General features: G+C 38.0%; 1 protein-coding gene across 1 annotated transcript in view; it reads right to left on the minus strand.

Annotated features, from left to right (window-relative positions):
* The window catches only part of COL21A1 (collagen type XXI alpha 1 chain), a 173,797-nt gene extending 157,470 nt beyond the window's left edge, over positions 1 to 16,327 (minus strand). The window contains exon 1 of the mRNA XM_045843605.1: positions 16,255 to 16,327. The gene's annotated coding sequence lies outside the window, so the exon portion shown is untranslated. The remainder of the gene's footprint in view (positions 1 to 16,254) is intronic.
* Between the last annotated feature and the right edge of the window lie 226 nt (positions 16,328 to 16,553).

Genomic DNA, 16,553 nt, shown 5'->3' on the forward strand with positions numbered 1-16,553 from the left:
ACACAGTTGGGCATTGGAATGTGTTTTATTCTTATACTTGAATAAAACTATGCCTAGCATTCTGGAAACTGGCAATACTGTAATTCAAACTGAATAAATAATAAAACTTTCCAAGGAAAAACCAATCCAAAAGAACTAGAAAACATTTTGGTTTGCATATATTTTAGTTCACACCTTGGCAAATGAGAGCAGTGTGTGATGTTTAAAAAGATATTCTTAAATCACTGCTCTGTGAGACTAATGTATTAAAAAGACTGAATTATAGGAGGTTATATTATTATTAAACATTTATTAAAAATCTTTCAGAAAGGAACCCTACAGGGGATCATGATACACAAACTTAAGATAGTCTAACATCTGCAATGTAGAAACTTATGAGGTGGGAAAGTCTCCTGCCTCACTGCTCACTCCAGAGTTTGATGGTTACATTCTCTTATGCAGATTTTCAAATCCAAGGGTTTAAACCAGAAACAGCTGCACTGGATGCAGTTCATTCCTGCTGGAAAACTGACATTTCTCTAGGAAGTGCCAAGTGCAGTCTCAGAATTACAACATGTCAGACTTCATCCAAAAGAAGATGCTCTTATTTCTCTACATCATCCAATTGTGTTCAGAAAATTGTAAAGAAACCCCTAAAGCTACAGTACCCAACAGCCCAAATGGGGCATCTATGACTGTCAGCATACAACTTGGTCCAAAAATGTTCACTTCATAACAGAAGTAATAAAGCTGATGCCAAGATCCCTTTCATTCTTTCCTACGATTACAGTTACTTTAGAACATTGTCAGATTAACACTGAACACAATCCCTTCTCAACTCCATGGCCTACATTGCTGGGAAGGTCAGAGGAACAATATTACTCAGAGATGGAAGAAAAAGGATTCCCAGAACAAGAAAAAGAAAAGTACTCTAACAGAGGAAGATGCCTCTCAGCCTGAACAGGAAGCAATTTGCATGAATGACAAAGGACAGTGGCCTCTTGGACATTATGCAGCTCTTTTCCATTTCCATTAATAGGGAGCCCTGGGTGTGGGTTCTTAGACTGGTTTTGCAAAGCAGGTCTTGGGTAGGTTCCCCACTAGCAAAACCGAAGAGGAACAGGAAGCAGCCCTATCCAGAAGATAAGACACTAACTAGTACATTGTCCAACTGCACAATCATTAGGAGCCAGCTCTAGTTAACAGGAAAAAAAACATGTAATAGTTAACATGAAATTCAAGTATTCAGAGAAAACCAGCATCATGGAAGATCACAAACTCAACAAACACATAACAAATATCCACAGAAACAGAGTTAATAACAATGAAAAGACAACTAAGTTAAAAGTAATTAATATATTCAATATATGTGAGAATAGCTGAAAAGTAACTAGATGGAAAATCAAGTTGAATAATTGTACCAGATTACGATGCAAAAGGACATAAATTTTCAAAAATATTAAAATATATTTTTTCAGAAGGAAAAAATAGAGACATATGAAGAAATAAAGAAAAACTTACAGAGCTAAGAAAAGATTTGAATCTTCAGATTGAAAAGGTCTCATAAGTACCAACTGATTGCATGTGTGGGAAAAAGACCTCTTTTTTACACACATTAGTGAGAAATCATAATTCAAAGAATGAAGCAAGAAATCCTAAGAGTTTCAGTGGGGGATGGGAGGAGGACAGGGAGAATAACTAGAAAGAAAGTCAGAGATTACCCAGAAGTGAACCTAAAAAACAGCGCATCAAAGTATTCAAAGTTCTGTAGGAAAATATGGACACAAGCAAAAAAAAAACATTCATTTATGAACATTTTTATCATTTGAACATTAAAGAACTCAACTGTTTACTATCTTCACTCTCCTCAAAAAATTACTAGAAGATAGTAGCAGCTATAAAGAAAGAAGGAGCTCCTACCCTTTGCAACAGCTTGGATGGAGCTGGAAAGCATTATGCTAAGCGAAACAAGCCAGGCAGTGAAAGACAAATACCACATGATATCACCTTTAACAGGAACCTAAACAACAAAACAAAGAAACAAGCAAAATATAACCAAAGACACTGAAATAGGGGACAGACTGACAGTGACCAGAGGGGAGAGAAGAGGGAATTCCAGGGGGGAATGGGTAGGGTTTACAGGAACAAATTTGGAGGACACATGGACTAAAACTAGGGGTGGGGGGTAATGGGGGGGGAAGAGGGGAGGGTTGGGTGGGTGGGCTGGAATGGGAGTAAGTGGGAGAAAACTGTACTTGAACAATGATTAAAATAAAATTTAAAAAAATATTAAAAAATGCACACTAAAAAAAATTACTAGAAGATAAAAAATATTAAGCTAGTTGTAGCATAGAAAATTGTTTTGAAATGAACAAAAGTTGCCACCCCTCAACCATTTCTCCAAAATAAATTTCTGTCTAAAATTGTTACAAAAAAAAAATGTTACTAACATCTAGAAACAGAATGCAAGCTCTCAAACCCGGAGCTGGGCGAGGGGTGGCAGACAACAGACAACAAAGGTGATACAAATCATGTAAAGAGAGTAAGTAAAAGACCTCAAAGGTGGGCGGAGAAAGATCAGCTAGCTATTAGAAAGAAATGTTTTAATTTACACATAGAAATATAATGATGACCATTATTATGTAAATAGAAATATAATTTCCAGAGATAACTGGTAGGAGAAGAAAATGAAGTACACTTAATTCCAAACAAAAAAAGACTAATAGTAATAATTATAATAAAGAATAAGAAAGCATGATATAAACAGAAACCCAATGTAACATGCAAAGAAAAAAAGAAGAATCCAAATATATTATCAATCATAATAACATTTAAAGGGTTAAATTTGCTGTTTAGAATTCAAAAAGAATAGATTTGGGTTTTTTGTAAAGGCCACCTATATGCTGCTTAAAAGAAGAAACCTACTTAAAATCCTTGCGAAGTGCCAAGAATACATCATATCAAACTGACCGTGTTTTTCGATGGGAGTACTAGACTGACATTAGAATACCATGCTCATGATATTTCAAAGAGAAAACAGATAAATATAAGCTCAATATACAACTAATTAAATGGCTCCCCAGTGGTGAGTAATACCTCATGTGGACCTGGTAGGAAGTTTCTAGTGATATGTTTTAGAATTCTGCCATTCACCCTATCCATTTAATTAGTTATTTGTAATTTGAGCGAGGGCAATGATGACCTGCAAATCGACTTCCAGACAAAGCTCAGCTAAGAATGATTTCTAACTAAATGAAAGACTTCGCATTTAAAAGATCTTAACTGAATAAATAATGGACCAACTGCAAAAAGGCAAAACTCAAAAGAAACACTAGAAAATCCTAGGAGCCCAAATCTGGATTGTAGAATGCTCAGTAGGAATCAGTCTGTTTAACAACAGGAGGTCTGAGCAGACTGAAAGGGCTTAGTTAATAGTAAACTGAAGTTATTGGTGGGAACTGGCTGCCAGCAATTCATTTGGTCTTGGGCTACAAGCAAAAAAAAGAAAAGGGCTACTTCCTTTCTCCTCAGCGACTGATAGTCAGAGAGAATGAATCAAAATTTAACAGGACCAGGGAAGGCTGACCAGACTGGGGATGTAACTCCAAACCATTGCAAAAGAGAAGCTGTTTTAAAGTATGATTTTCACTTGCTTCAAACACTGGTGAGATCGCCATAAGAAATTAACTCGTTCCTGTCACTCCCAGAGCACAGAAATAGGATCAATGCCTGGAAGCTCCTGGAAGCAAGTTTTCAGTTTAATTCAAGGAAAAAGTTTCTAATAAATGGGGATTCCCTAAAACTGAGTGGCCCACCATTAGATATGTCTGGCATTGGATAATTTGCTTATTAGCCATGCTAGAGAGAGAGGTTAGGCATCAAGTGTTATTGGTATAAACAATATTTATATTGCAAACTATTATAATATTGTCATAATTTCCAGTCCTACGATTTATGCTGAACAGAGTGTACATCTAAACCAAAACCACTTGGTCAAACTGAACCATGCTTCAAGAAGCAGGTCCAAGTCCTACCGCCTCTATGAAACAAATCATGACAAAAACAGGCCGCCTCTTTCACCATGCCTACCTTCTGTATTAGACCATTTGAAGTGCAACTACAGTCTTATTTTGCTTCCTAAAAATACATTTGAAACAGTCCATCTCCGAACTATATCATAAGCAAACTGAAATCATGGAACTTCAAACTACTAGGCACCCTGATAGCCAGTGAAATTAAACACACTGGCTCACAACTTCTCAGTTTTGTTTTTGTTTTTGTTTTTTCCCACATAGCACATATTTAATGTTTTCACAATTGCCGATATATCCTTGCAGTGAAAGAGAAGAAATACACATTAATGGCTGCCTTGGGAGTTTCTGTGTGCCCTCTGCCCCCCTGATATATCAAAATCCCTGTATTTTTCTGTTTAAAACTTCCCAACTTCCTAATGAGAATAATGGTTGCAGAAACAGAAATCTATTCTTGCAACTTTTGCAGATAATAAAATAGGCCTTCTTCCTTTCCCTTTTTACCTTAGAACATATCAATAGGTGGCATTGAGAAAACAGAAATGCCAGGAGGAAAAGGATTTTGAAGGAATGAAAGTCAAAATTTGAAATCCTCTACAGTGTAGGGTAATAGCAGCAAACTTGCACTCCAAAGACACCAGGTTGCATTTCCTCTTCAGTGCAGTTTGGAAAGATTGCAGCTCTGTATACGTGGATTCCTTGAAAACACAGCTTTGGATAAAATAGATTGGCCTTGCCTAAGGATTGGCAATACTAAACAATAAGAGAGAGAAAGAGAAAAAACATCTTCTAACATTATGATAAATGCTCATCTTTGGGGAAAAACTGGAAGAGGGGATAAACATGCACACATTTATTTAAAATTTAAGTCATCAGTACTCAAATCAAGTTTGAAAATGTGAAATTATAATTGCTTTTCTAGACTTCTGTAGGCTGCTTTAGGCCCAAAGTTCAAACACATGGCATATTAGAAATTTAGAATTTAACTTGACAGCCACACCCAAGATGAGGCAGAAACATGTAAAATTGCATTACTCACATTTAGCATTTAATAATGTAATGTCTGCCCAAATAATGTCCAATCTGAAATTACACTATCCACCTAAAAATTAAACATATTTAGAGCCACAGTCATGAAAACACATATGCACAAGTGACTCTATAATTGGTAACTCTCCAGACATTCATTTAATTAACTCGTTTTTGGGGTCTGACACAAATAATGCCCCTTTTTTATTACAAAATCTTTTATTACAAAATCATAAGCATGTAATTCTGTAACATAACATAACATCACACTCAAGCACACCATATGGCATTTTAGGTGAAATGTTCAAATTAAAACTATAAATTATTACACCCATATTATTACCCTACCACACTCAAGCAGGTGTTACTTCTGCTGGGACCTGCAGAATGAGTAGGAGATCAAAAATATTCACTTTTTTCCAGGGTTCTAACATCTGTCCTCTCAAAATACTTGATTTTTATTTTCCCAAAGACTCCATAACTTCCTTCTGTCAAGCCTCAGTCAATTCAGTTCATCATGGTGTTTTGTTTTGTCTTGTCTTGTGCTTCATAAAAGACATGCTTAATCTAAATGCTTTGTAGAAACTTATTGATGTACATTATACACATTGAAATCATCACAGTTCTGAGCAGAACATAGATCTAGGCACAGCCCTAATGATAAACCTTCAGACTAGAGGGTAAGAGACAATTAACATAGGAAGAACCACAACAACCTCCTCAAGGCACCCTACCTTAGCAGCAATGGAATAGGGTTAGGAGCTTTGTGGTATGACAACTCACCCTGACATGCAAAGCATCCACGGAGAAATTTGCTAAGAGATGGTTAATCCTTGAAGACAGGGATCATGTCTTACTTATTGCTGCATCCCTAGGATCTATTTTAACCATAGAAAGAGCTGAAAATATTTGCCAAATGAATTAATGCATACCCTATATGATGCACACAAGTCTGGGCTGCAGCAGCAAAGAGGCAATGGGATAATAAAACCCAGGGCTGCATCTGTCCTGAGAAAAAGCTATCTTCTGATTTTCACAAAGCCCTGATATTAGCTATCTATGGCCCTCACCAAAAATATCTCTACAACTGCCAAACCCAGGAGTTTATGACAAGCCATCTGCACCTATAAGCAAAAATTAAGGATACTGTCAATCCTACTCAACAAGCACAGTGACCTTCTGGGACTGTGCCATATGGCAAAGGATAACAGCCTCTTGGACTCCAGAATCAACACCAAGAGTCACAAGGAGTTGCTCTCCAAAGCCACTGTTATTGCTACTACGGCCTTGCCAGCTTCAGGAGACTCCTCCCCTGCACTGCAATCTCCTCTCCCCATCTCAACGTGGATAACAGCGGAAATCTGAATCTGCCTCTTCTCCATGACTCAGGTTGTACAGACGATGTTCTCATCCAAAGAAGTAACATGCTTTTCAAAAAGTAGATATTCAAATCACAAATGTGTAAAAGCCTAGAAATAGGGAGAATATTGTTATGTATGATACAATATTCTATTTTAGTACTTTTTATCTGCCAGAATCTAAGCTCAAGCATTTGTACTATCCCATTTAACTTTCCTGATCACTCTACCAAATAGGTCCTATGATTCTCAATTAACAGATGGATGAATTAAGCTTTAGAAGGTTTAACACCAGGCACAAGGTCACACAGGTGGTGAGGGTCAGGGCCACAACTGCAGGACACCCATGAATTTAGCTATTGCGTTTTATGGTGTCAATGTAGTAGAGTACATAATATTCTTTTAGCATTCACAGGAGTCATAAACTAATTTTTCTGCTTTAAAAAAATTTCTTGTGTCATTCTAACCAAATTTTACCATCTGTACTTAGTGTGTCTGATTTTGAAAGTACATCTTGCAAAACATGTACTTTATGAATTACAGGAACACAAATTAATCACACTATAACATCATTATCTCTCATTTGTATGAGAATTCAAAATTATAATTTCAAATGTTTCTATCTACAAAGTATGTAGTTATGCATTGATTTTGCATTATAAAAGTAATACATGTATATTAAAAAATAAACAAAAGCGGGAAAGAAAATACCTAGCATTCTGCCACCTAAACACAACTGTTAACATTTTGAGAAACATGTAATTTAGAGCTCAAAAATATAATTTGATTACTCATATAAACATGATTTCCCTCACCAAACCCATAATTCAGAATCAGAAAAATGTTTTTTCAAGTGTTCAAAAGACCAGTGGACATAATTTACATAATTCCTACATGGAGGCCAAGAAAAATTCATTTAGGCATCATTAAAATTTTCTGGAAATAAAAAGATCTGTTATTTCATTATTCTTCATTCACAGTAACATCCATCTTTTGTATACATTCAAGAAGTATGTTATTAGGAATTTTAGGAATACATTTTCCATTTCTTAATACACTAATTTCCCCAAGTATGCTACTCCACAATTAACTCTATATACAGATTCTCCAAACTGCAATTCTTTACATGTTCCATGATGGCTTCCAAAGGGTGATAACCAAGAAAAAGGAAAATGTGCAAAGAGCAAAACAAAAGAAGACTTCATAAATACACCTGCCTGTTGGGAACTGCCCTGCCTGGTATCAGAAGCTGTAACCCCCGCTAAGGCTGAGGGAATGACCTCTGCGCACTCTGTGCTGAGCATGTGATGAAATACATACGTAGTAGAAAGCACACTATACACATGGACCATAAGCCACCAAGGACACAAAAGCTTATCTCCCTGGCAGGAGTACCGCTTCTGCTCCTTTTACTTCACCCAGCCTGGCCCCCAATACTTGGTCAATTAGCCAATGACAGGTAAGATTCCCCAAGCGGGGAATGACCTCAGACAGGCACGATCAGGTGGGAGGCCCCCAAGGAAGGACTTTGGGGGCTACAGCAAAAGGGGGTGATGGACCCTCACCCCTCAGCTTTGACATAGCCTGAGTCCTCATTGTCTGTGAGAAAATCTCCTAATCTCTTGGTTGCCTTAGTTCCCTTGCTCCACCTAAGCCTGAAACAATGACTCAGGGTGGTGCAGCCCTGTGCTAGAAAGGGCAGGTTCCCCAGGTGATCAGGTCTAAGAAAGAATATGTGAAATCCTATCCTGCTTTGTTTAGAATGCTTTCAATTGAATGACAAGGGTCCAAGGAAGAAGTAAGTTTTTTTCCTTAAAGTTTTTTACAGCTCTTTGATCCTGACTCAGAATAGGCCCTCAGAATTCCTTGTTACCTATTGTTCGATCCTTACTTCCTGGCAATGAGTAATGAGCTTCACCTGAATTCCTATGCAAACAAACCCAATAAAAAGCCTGCTGGGGTGGGAGAACAAGGTGCTCTCCCTTAGGGGCACTCTCCCCTAGGGAGGGTGGCCATGGCACTCCCCACTAGAGAGAGTGGCCGTTCCATTCCTATTTCCCCACAAGACTTGGTTGTCTCTGTGTATGTTTTTCTCGTGTTTTGATGAGCCAACCGCAGCGTTCCCTGGTCACTGCCAGTCAGTGGCCGCGACACCTGCCCAGCTCTCCCTTACTGCATGCTTTTCAAAGTTACCAACTTTTCATTGAATTGTAGCAGGCTGGGATGGGAAGCCAGGTTTCCCATTTCCTGGTCCAGAACCTTTTTGAAAATAATGAGAGCAATACATTTATTTAGCACTTGACATATAAATATTATTACTATTATTTAGATGGCGGTATAGAAATGACATATAACTTGGACTGTAGGTACCTACCTGCTCACACTACACACTCAGAAGTCTGCTTTCACTAAATACACAGGAATTTACATGAGGCTCCTTGTGCCTCCACTTGCCATCAAAAGCTCTGAATCCCACTGGCTCTTGTCATCCCTGCCCCCTCCTCATTCCAATGAGTCCCCAGCAGGGACTCTGTCTATACCATTCTAGTTAAGCCAGTTACCATGTCATCCCTGCTTCTCACAGCTTTTATTTCACTCTCACTTCAAACCTTAGTCCAGGGGTTCTAGGTAACTAGTAATTTGGTCATGGTAAGAAAAGTAAAGGCACTACAGAATGATGAAAAGCTAGACTGCCAAAAGAGGAGTTTCTACAGGGCAGTAGTGGACTTGACTACATTTTCAGGACCTTGGACGTTTACCTTCTCCACCATGCCTCTCTCTGGAATAACCTCTCCACATCTTGCCAAGATATACCTTCAAGCCACGTTCAACCCATTGTACAGACTGACACATGGAATTACGTCAAGCAAGAATCAAAAATGGTTTGAGAAGAAACTAAGTGATACATCATGCCATGCTTGTAGATTTTTCTAAATTCAATGAGAATTATTTTGCCCTATACATTTTTCACTTATAGATATTATAAAATGTTATTTTATATAATAAATCGAAGGGAGTTTTTCCATCAATTTTTTCCAATGGTCTATTAATAGACTAACTGAACTTAGCAACTTCTCTGAATCCTCCTAGGATAGCCAGGCATCTGGTAGGCACTTAATTGCTATTTGATGAATGGCCGAACCCTTACAAAGAATGTTCCTCCTTGTCTTATCTTTAATATTACATCTATTCAGGGTATTACTGGAAACACATGCCAACACAAACCCCATGAGATCAATCAAACTCTCTCTTCCTAAAAAAGTAGCAAAATTCATGTACAAAAGCTTTAGAATTGTCTAAAGTATGTATTTCAATAAGTTTTTCCAATCGTTGAATCACCTATGGATTTGAAAGCTACCATGGAAATATAATAGATATTTTCTGAATGTTTGTTTTTATTAACTCCCGTTACACAATAAAAAATTTTTAAATGATTTCTAAAAAATATTTTAGTAGAACTTCCTATAAAGTTTAAACTTCACTAGAATGTCTTTTTACTTTAAATTTTAAAAAGGAAATTTTCTTGGTCCTTAATCTTTTTTTCTTAACACCGATCACTGTAAAAACAAATAGTTAAGGGGAAACATAACACTGCAATCACGACTAAATTGACCTAAATCAAAACAAGACAAGTCAAAACAAAAACTAAACACTGAATCAAGCACAAGCAACTGGCAGGATTCCCAGAAGGTCACCAAACTTGGACTTGAGAAAACTGTCAACGTTTCCTGAAATCTTCGAAGATACCTTCTAGAGGTTTTCATTAGCAAAAACCAAAATGGTAAAGAAACAACAAAGAGGAAAAAAACTAAATTAAATCCTTAGAGAAGACAAACCTAGTGGAAAAGATTATCCTTTTCACAACTGATACCTATGGATTATTTTTTTTTTGTCATTGTGGACATATTATTTTTGGTGGTTTTTATTTAGGAAATCTTTTGAATAAATAACCCTGAAATCAAATTGGGTGAAATGGGGTAAGAAAATCTATAGTATACCAAAAACTGTCTCTTATATTATGTGCCTCTGTCACACTATCTGATTCTTCAAAAGACAAAGTAGTTAAATAAAAAATGTGGAGTAGAAGACAGGAGACCTGAGCTGTTATCCAAGGCCACCACTAGCTATTCATGAGCCCTTAGCCAAGAATGAGGTCTCCAAGCCTGTCTCCTCACTTATATTAGACAAATCCTAGTTGCCCTTACTGTTCTAAAAAGTCTATGAGTACATGGAAATCCTATGGATACAGTTAATAGACCTCTTTATATAAAGGGCATAATTACTTTATTCATTTTCACAATAAATGAACCAAACTGATTAATTTTTAATTGGCTTGGGTGTCCATATTCTAAAAAACTTCCTCAAGTGATTCCAATATGCAGTCAGGTTTGGGGACCAGTGGCATAAATCATTGATTCTTAACATGAGGTGTCTGGCCAGCAGCAGTGGTATCTGAGAATTTTTAAAAAATGTTCCAAATGTTGTATTATTTTCTGAGAAACTTGAAGTACTTCACATATTCTGAAATTCCCCCACTAGCTAAAAGAGAAAAAACATCAAATGAACATAATGTAAATTACTACTTCTCTTTTAGAATCCACTTTTCAGAGGTGAAAATAGAAAAGAAAGCTGTAGCTTAAACCATTCATTAATGTCCAAGGTAAAATAATAGCAAATTATCTCTCTTTTTTAACCCTCAATTGAGAGCATGGTTATTGGTTTTAGAAAGAAACATCTATATAAGAAAGAAACACTGATTGGTTTCCCCTCATATGTGCCCCAACTAGGGATCAAACCTGCAACCTAGGTATGTGTCCTGACCAGGAATCGAACCCACAACCTTTCAGTGCACAGGATGATGCTCCAACCAATTGAGCCTCACCAGGCAGGACAATAATAGTGAACTCTTATTAAGTGTTTACTATGAGCCAGCACTATTTGTATACATAGGGTTCAGCAGAAGTAATGCCATTGAGTATAGGTAGGGTATGCAAATGTCTTACATGAGACAGACGGCAATTTAAACATTTCACCTAAAATGTCATATGGCGTACCTGAGTGTGATATTGTTATGTTACAGAATTACATGTTTATGATTTTTATAATAAAATATTTGTATGTAATAAAAAGGGGCGTTATTTATGCTGGACTACACACACACACACACACACACACACTCTCTCTCTCTCTCTCTCTCTCTCTCTCTCTTTACAACAATCCTGTTGAGGTAGCTACTGTGACCCCATTTTTACTAATTAGGAAACAGAAGCAAAAAAGGTTATGTAACTTGACCTACATCAAACAACTACCAAGGCACAGAGGCAGGGTCAAGGCTAGGCAGCCTAGCTGAAAAGTGTGCATCTTTAATCATGAACTGGAGAAAGTCGAGGAACTTGGCCTGCATGGCTAATTCTCTTTGAGTGAGACTGGACTACCTGCCAGAAATAAACATTTCAAATTTGTTTTCACAAGAATAATAATGAATCAAGCTAAAGAATTACTATTGCATTCTCAGCAGTATAATCTAAACATAATAAATACAAAATAAAAACATGTATCCATTTTCTATGATGTGTTTACTCATAAGACTTTCAAAATTGGACTTAATAGTAAAACAATCCACTTTGAAATAAATAGGGCCCTCAAAATGAACCTAAATGAGTGCCAGGTAATGCTCATGAAAACCTTTTAAGTGAGCCAGGTTATGTAAATCAAGTGCAATTAAGCAAACTTCTTTATGATCATCTCTGCTTCAGGCTTTATGCCTGTAAGCAGAGAATTATAAAATTACCGTGGAGGATTTCAATATTGATTGTTCCTAATTGGCCACATCCTGTCACTGAATTGCGACATCACAGACTCTCTTGGCTCTGTAGTTAGATTATCCAGAACACTGATTTGAGTGCTGAGAGTTTGAATTTGCTTCCACATGCCTTCATTTCTCCCATGAAGAGATGTGCGTCTGATCTTTCATCTCCACAGATACTCATTTCATACACAGTGAGCCAAACAAAAACTCTACTAATATTAAATTGTAATTATATTTAACTTAATAACATTAAATTCTAATTTTATTCAATTTAATAACATTGTTGTCATTTCAAAAGTATCCTAATAAAGACGTGATTTCCTGAATGTAGGAATGTAGGAGTCACGACGATGCTTATATGCTGGAACATGGACCATGTTTAGTGTTCTAAAAGTTACACGAGATTGGTAGCAGGCAGGGTATAACTTCTTGCATTTGAAATGCAAATCAAAACTACAACAAGATATGCCTTACACCTGTTAGAATGGCTATTATCAACAAGACAAGTAATAACAAGCAATTGGAGAGGTTGTACAGTAAAAGGAACCCTCATTCACTGCTAGTGGGAATGCAGACTGGTACAGCCACTATGGAAAACAATATGGCAGTTCCTCAAAAACTTAATAGAGTTACATATGACCCAGCAATGCTTCTTCTGGATATCTACCCCAAAAATTTGAAAACATTTATTTGCAAAGATATATATACCTCTATGTGCACTGCAGCATTATTCATGGTGGTCAAGACACAGAAACAGCCCTGGATGGTGTGGCTCAGTGGACTGAGTGCTGGCCTGAGAACCAAAGAGTCACGAGTTTGATTCCCGGTCATGATATATGCCTGGGTTGCGGGGCAAGTCCCCAATAGGGGAACATGGGAGGCAGCCACACACTGATGTTTCTCTCCCTCTCTTTCTCCTTCCTTTCCCCTCTGTTTAAAAATAAATAAATAATCTTAAACCAAAAAGACATCAAAACAACTGGCATCCTTTAATAGACAGTTGGATAAAGATGTGGCACATACATATGGTGGAATACTATTCAATCATGAGAAAAGATGAAATATTGCCATTTGGGGCAACATGGATGATCTTGAGAATATCATACTAAGTGAAATATGTCACATGAAAAAAGTCAAAAACCATATAATTTCACTCATAGGTGGGACATAAAACTGAAAGCAACAAACGAAGAAACAGGAAAAACAAACAAAAACTCATAGACACAGGCAGCAGTATAGTGGTTACCAGAGGGAAGGGAGTTGGGAGAAGTAGTAAAGGGTAAAGGGGTCAAATATATGGTGACAAGATTTGACTTTGGCTGGTAAACACACAATTTAATATACGATGACAGATTATAGAATGTTATAGGTTATATTATAGAATTTTGACACCTATATAATTTTATTAACCAATATCACCCAGTAAATTTAAAAAGATAACACAAGATGAATCATAAAAAGGCATTGGTTAAAAGTCTGATATTCAATTTATCACTGAAATTAAAGGAAAATCAAAACCAATTTCAAATACAAAATCATTTGACATCCTTTTTGGAATTAATATCATAAATATTTTTTCAGTAGAACCATTTGGTCCCGAGAGTATCATCCAGATCAGTTCCAATCAAATAATGAAAGAAATTGCTTTTTGTACATGTGATTTGAAATATTTTGAAATTATTGCAGTTATGGAGGAAAAGGACTCTTAAATGATCTCCCCTACATTTTTGCCAATGTAGGCCTATCCTTGCTGTGTGTCACCATTTTGCTGTGTCTTATATTGTCTTGAACAAATCTTAACGTCACTGATTAAGGTTTCATTTTATTTTCTCTCTCAAGAACCTAAGAAACACCAGATGGTACTTCTCAACTGCTTCTCTTAGAGGCCACAGCAGGCCTCTTTTAGATGCTCTCTTACCATAGGAATTTCTTTTATAAGGAATGACAAGGAGAGCTAGAGTTATAGACTATTTAAATGTGAATGTTAATAGATTATGAGCTCCACAACATGGTGAAATTCTTCACCAGGGACAGTGAGTAGATAAAAACCAGGTTGTTAATTTGAAGCCAAGCTTTTTAAAAATTTTATTCTAGAAAGTTCTATATAAAATATGCAATAAAATTATGAAGACAAATTGAGGGTAACCATATATTCACATTTAGGTAAAAAGCAAAAACTTTAAATTCTAAGGGTGAGGTTGTCATGCAAAGAAATGTAAAATTTGACCATATTATCAATATTACTGTATTTTTCATTTCCAGGAGTTTGGGAATTAGACTTCTGTTATATTTTCAGTGTGTGTGGTATGTTTACAAATATTTAACTTTCTATGCTAGACACTGTGGAAGCATTATTTCATTTATCTCAAGCAACAATATTAGAATTATGAAGTATGCACTATACTACTACAGTCCCCATTTAACAGATGAGAAAAGTGAGGCTTGGAAAATTTAGGCCACCGTCTGGGAAAATGGAGAAGCAAAGAACAGCTGTTGAGCATGAGGCTTGAGACCAAGGGTCCTGTTTCTAATCACCATCTACATTTCCCCAGTTTTCTAAACACAGGCTTAGTACCTGTCCCTTAACAAGTTTATATACCTCACTCATAAATTGGCACGAACAGCAACTTGGAAAATAAACATTCCCTACAGAAAGTCTTCGCACAGTCAGCACCACGATCGCTGCAGCACACGTGTGCTGCGGCTGGAGTCACGCCTATTCAAGCTTTATTTTGTCCGCTGCTCGATTCCCTAATCCACTTAAGCTTATTTGCAAAGTCATTTTATTTCTGTACTAATGACTTAAAAAGAGCTGGATTTTCTTTTTGCCAAAATTTTGAAATCTCAGATCTCTATTATAAGAAAAAAAGAGCCACTTTGGACATTCCAGAGACATGTAATGCTGAATTCCCTTTCACTCTAGAGAATTGGCACGAATCCCTTAAACCTCCAATTGCTTAAAAAAGAAAAAATACTGCATACGAGTCCTGTAGTGTGCACTGATGATAGGGATGATCTGGGATCATGTCATCAGGGGCCAAAGGTTCATGTTACAGCTAGAGGACACTTGTGTACATTTCTTCTTTGGCTTCACTTCAACATTGAAAAAAAGAAAATTCCTTCTTTCTCCTAAAGCAAATATGTTAATTCTGCAATGTAAAAATTACTCAAGATGATATTTAAGCCTCTGTCCTTCATAGAATCCTCCAAAGTCCACGGTATACCTTAGATTTTCCAAAAATGACTTCTTTCCTCCTTCCTCTGTAGAGGGGCATCTGCAGGTGTTTGGCCTTACCTGATGGGAGATCCAACCCAAGTTCTCAAAAGTGAGCAAGCTCTAGCATCACCTGAAGGGCTCAGCAAAACAGGGAGCTAGGCCCTAGCCCCAGAGTTTCAGCCCCACCCTAGATTTTGCATTTCTAAAAATTCGCAGGTGATGCAGGCCAGAGAGCACATTCTGAGAAACCACTGTTCTCACTGGTTCCCAAACTACTGCACCTGAGAATCACGTGAGAACAGTTTTTTAAAAGTAGATGTCCAAAGTCCCACTCCCAGAGATTGTGATTTCATTGGTCTGCAGTGCTGCTCAAGCACTAAATTTTTTTTAAGCTCCCTAGTGAACCTACTATGCAGCGAAAATAAAGAACCTCTGGTCCACCTCACACAGTCCCCTGCGCTTTGCGCCCAGATTACCACTCCCAGGCGCGCCACGTGTGGATGCCACAGCCTCCTCCAAGGAGATAGAGGAAGATGAGTTTAGGGAAGCAAATCCCCGAATGTTGTTCTTTCTCACAGGCCAAACCCTCTGAACAGAAATCAGCGCCTATCGAACCTCTAGATTCATTAACACCCAAGTAACTTTGGAAGACAAACCCTGACATCCCAGACTCCAGCTGGACGCGGAATCTACCTCCCGGTTCACCAAGCATTGCAGTGCCGGGAGAAAACTGCACCCTCAAATGCCAAACTGCAGCCCCCGAAGGGCCAGCACTGAAGCCCCCTATATGTCATTCTGGCCGGGAGAGGAGAGAAATAGGTGTCACCTTACCTGGCACTGCGACGCTGGCACAGCGTCGGGGTTGCAGTCGCAGCCAGCTGCCTTCTCCACCAGGGGTACAGGACGTCCCAGGCAGTGACCAGCCCCAACCCGGACAAAAACTGGGCTGAAGCCGGTTCGCTGCCCTCCGTCCTGAGCCCCGTCTCCCCGTCTCCCCGTCTCCCCGCTGCGGCCAGAGCGGAGCGCAGCGGCTCGGGAACTCACTCACAGCCCTCCGGAGGCGGAGCCCGCGAGATAAGGTTGGCGCTCCCCACCCGCCCCCTTTCCCGGGCGAAGGCCAGAGGGTGGGT

Source organism: Phyllostomus hastatus, unplaced genomic scaffold (assembly GCF_019186645.2).
Source record: "Phyllostomus hastatus isolate PE091 unplaced genomic scaffold, TTU_PhHast_1.1 phas_contig_40, whole genome shotgun sequence".
Taxonomy (NCBI): Eukaryota; Metazoa; Chordata; class Mammalia; order Chiroptera; family Phyllostomidae; genus Phyllostomus; species Phyllostomus hastatus.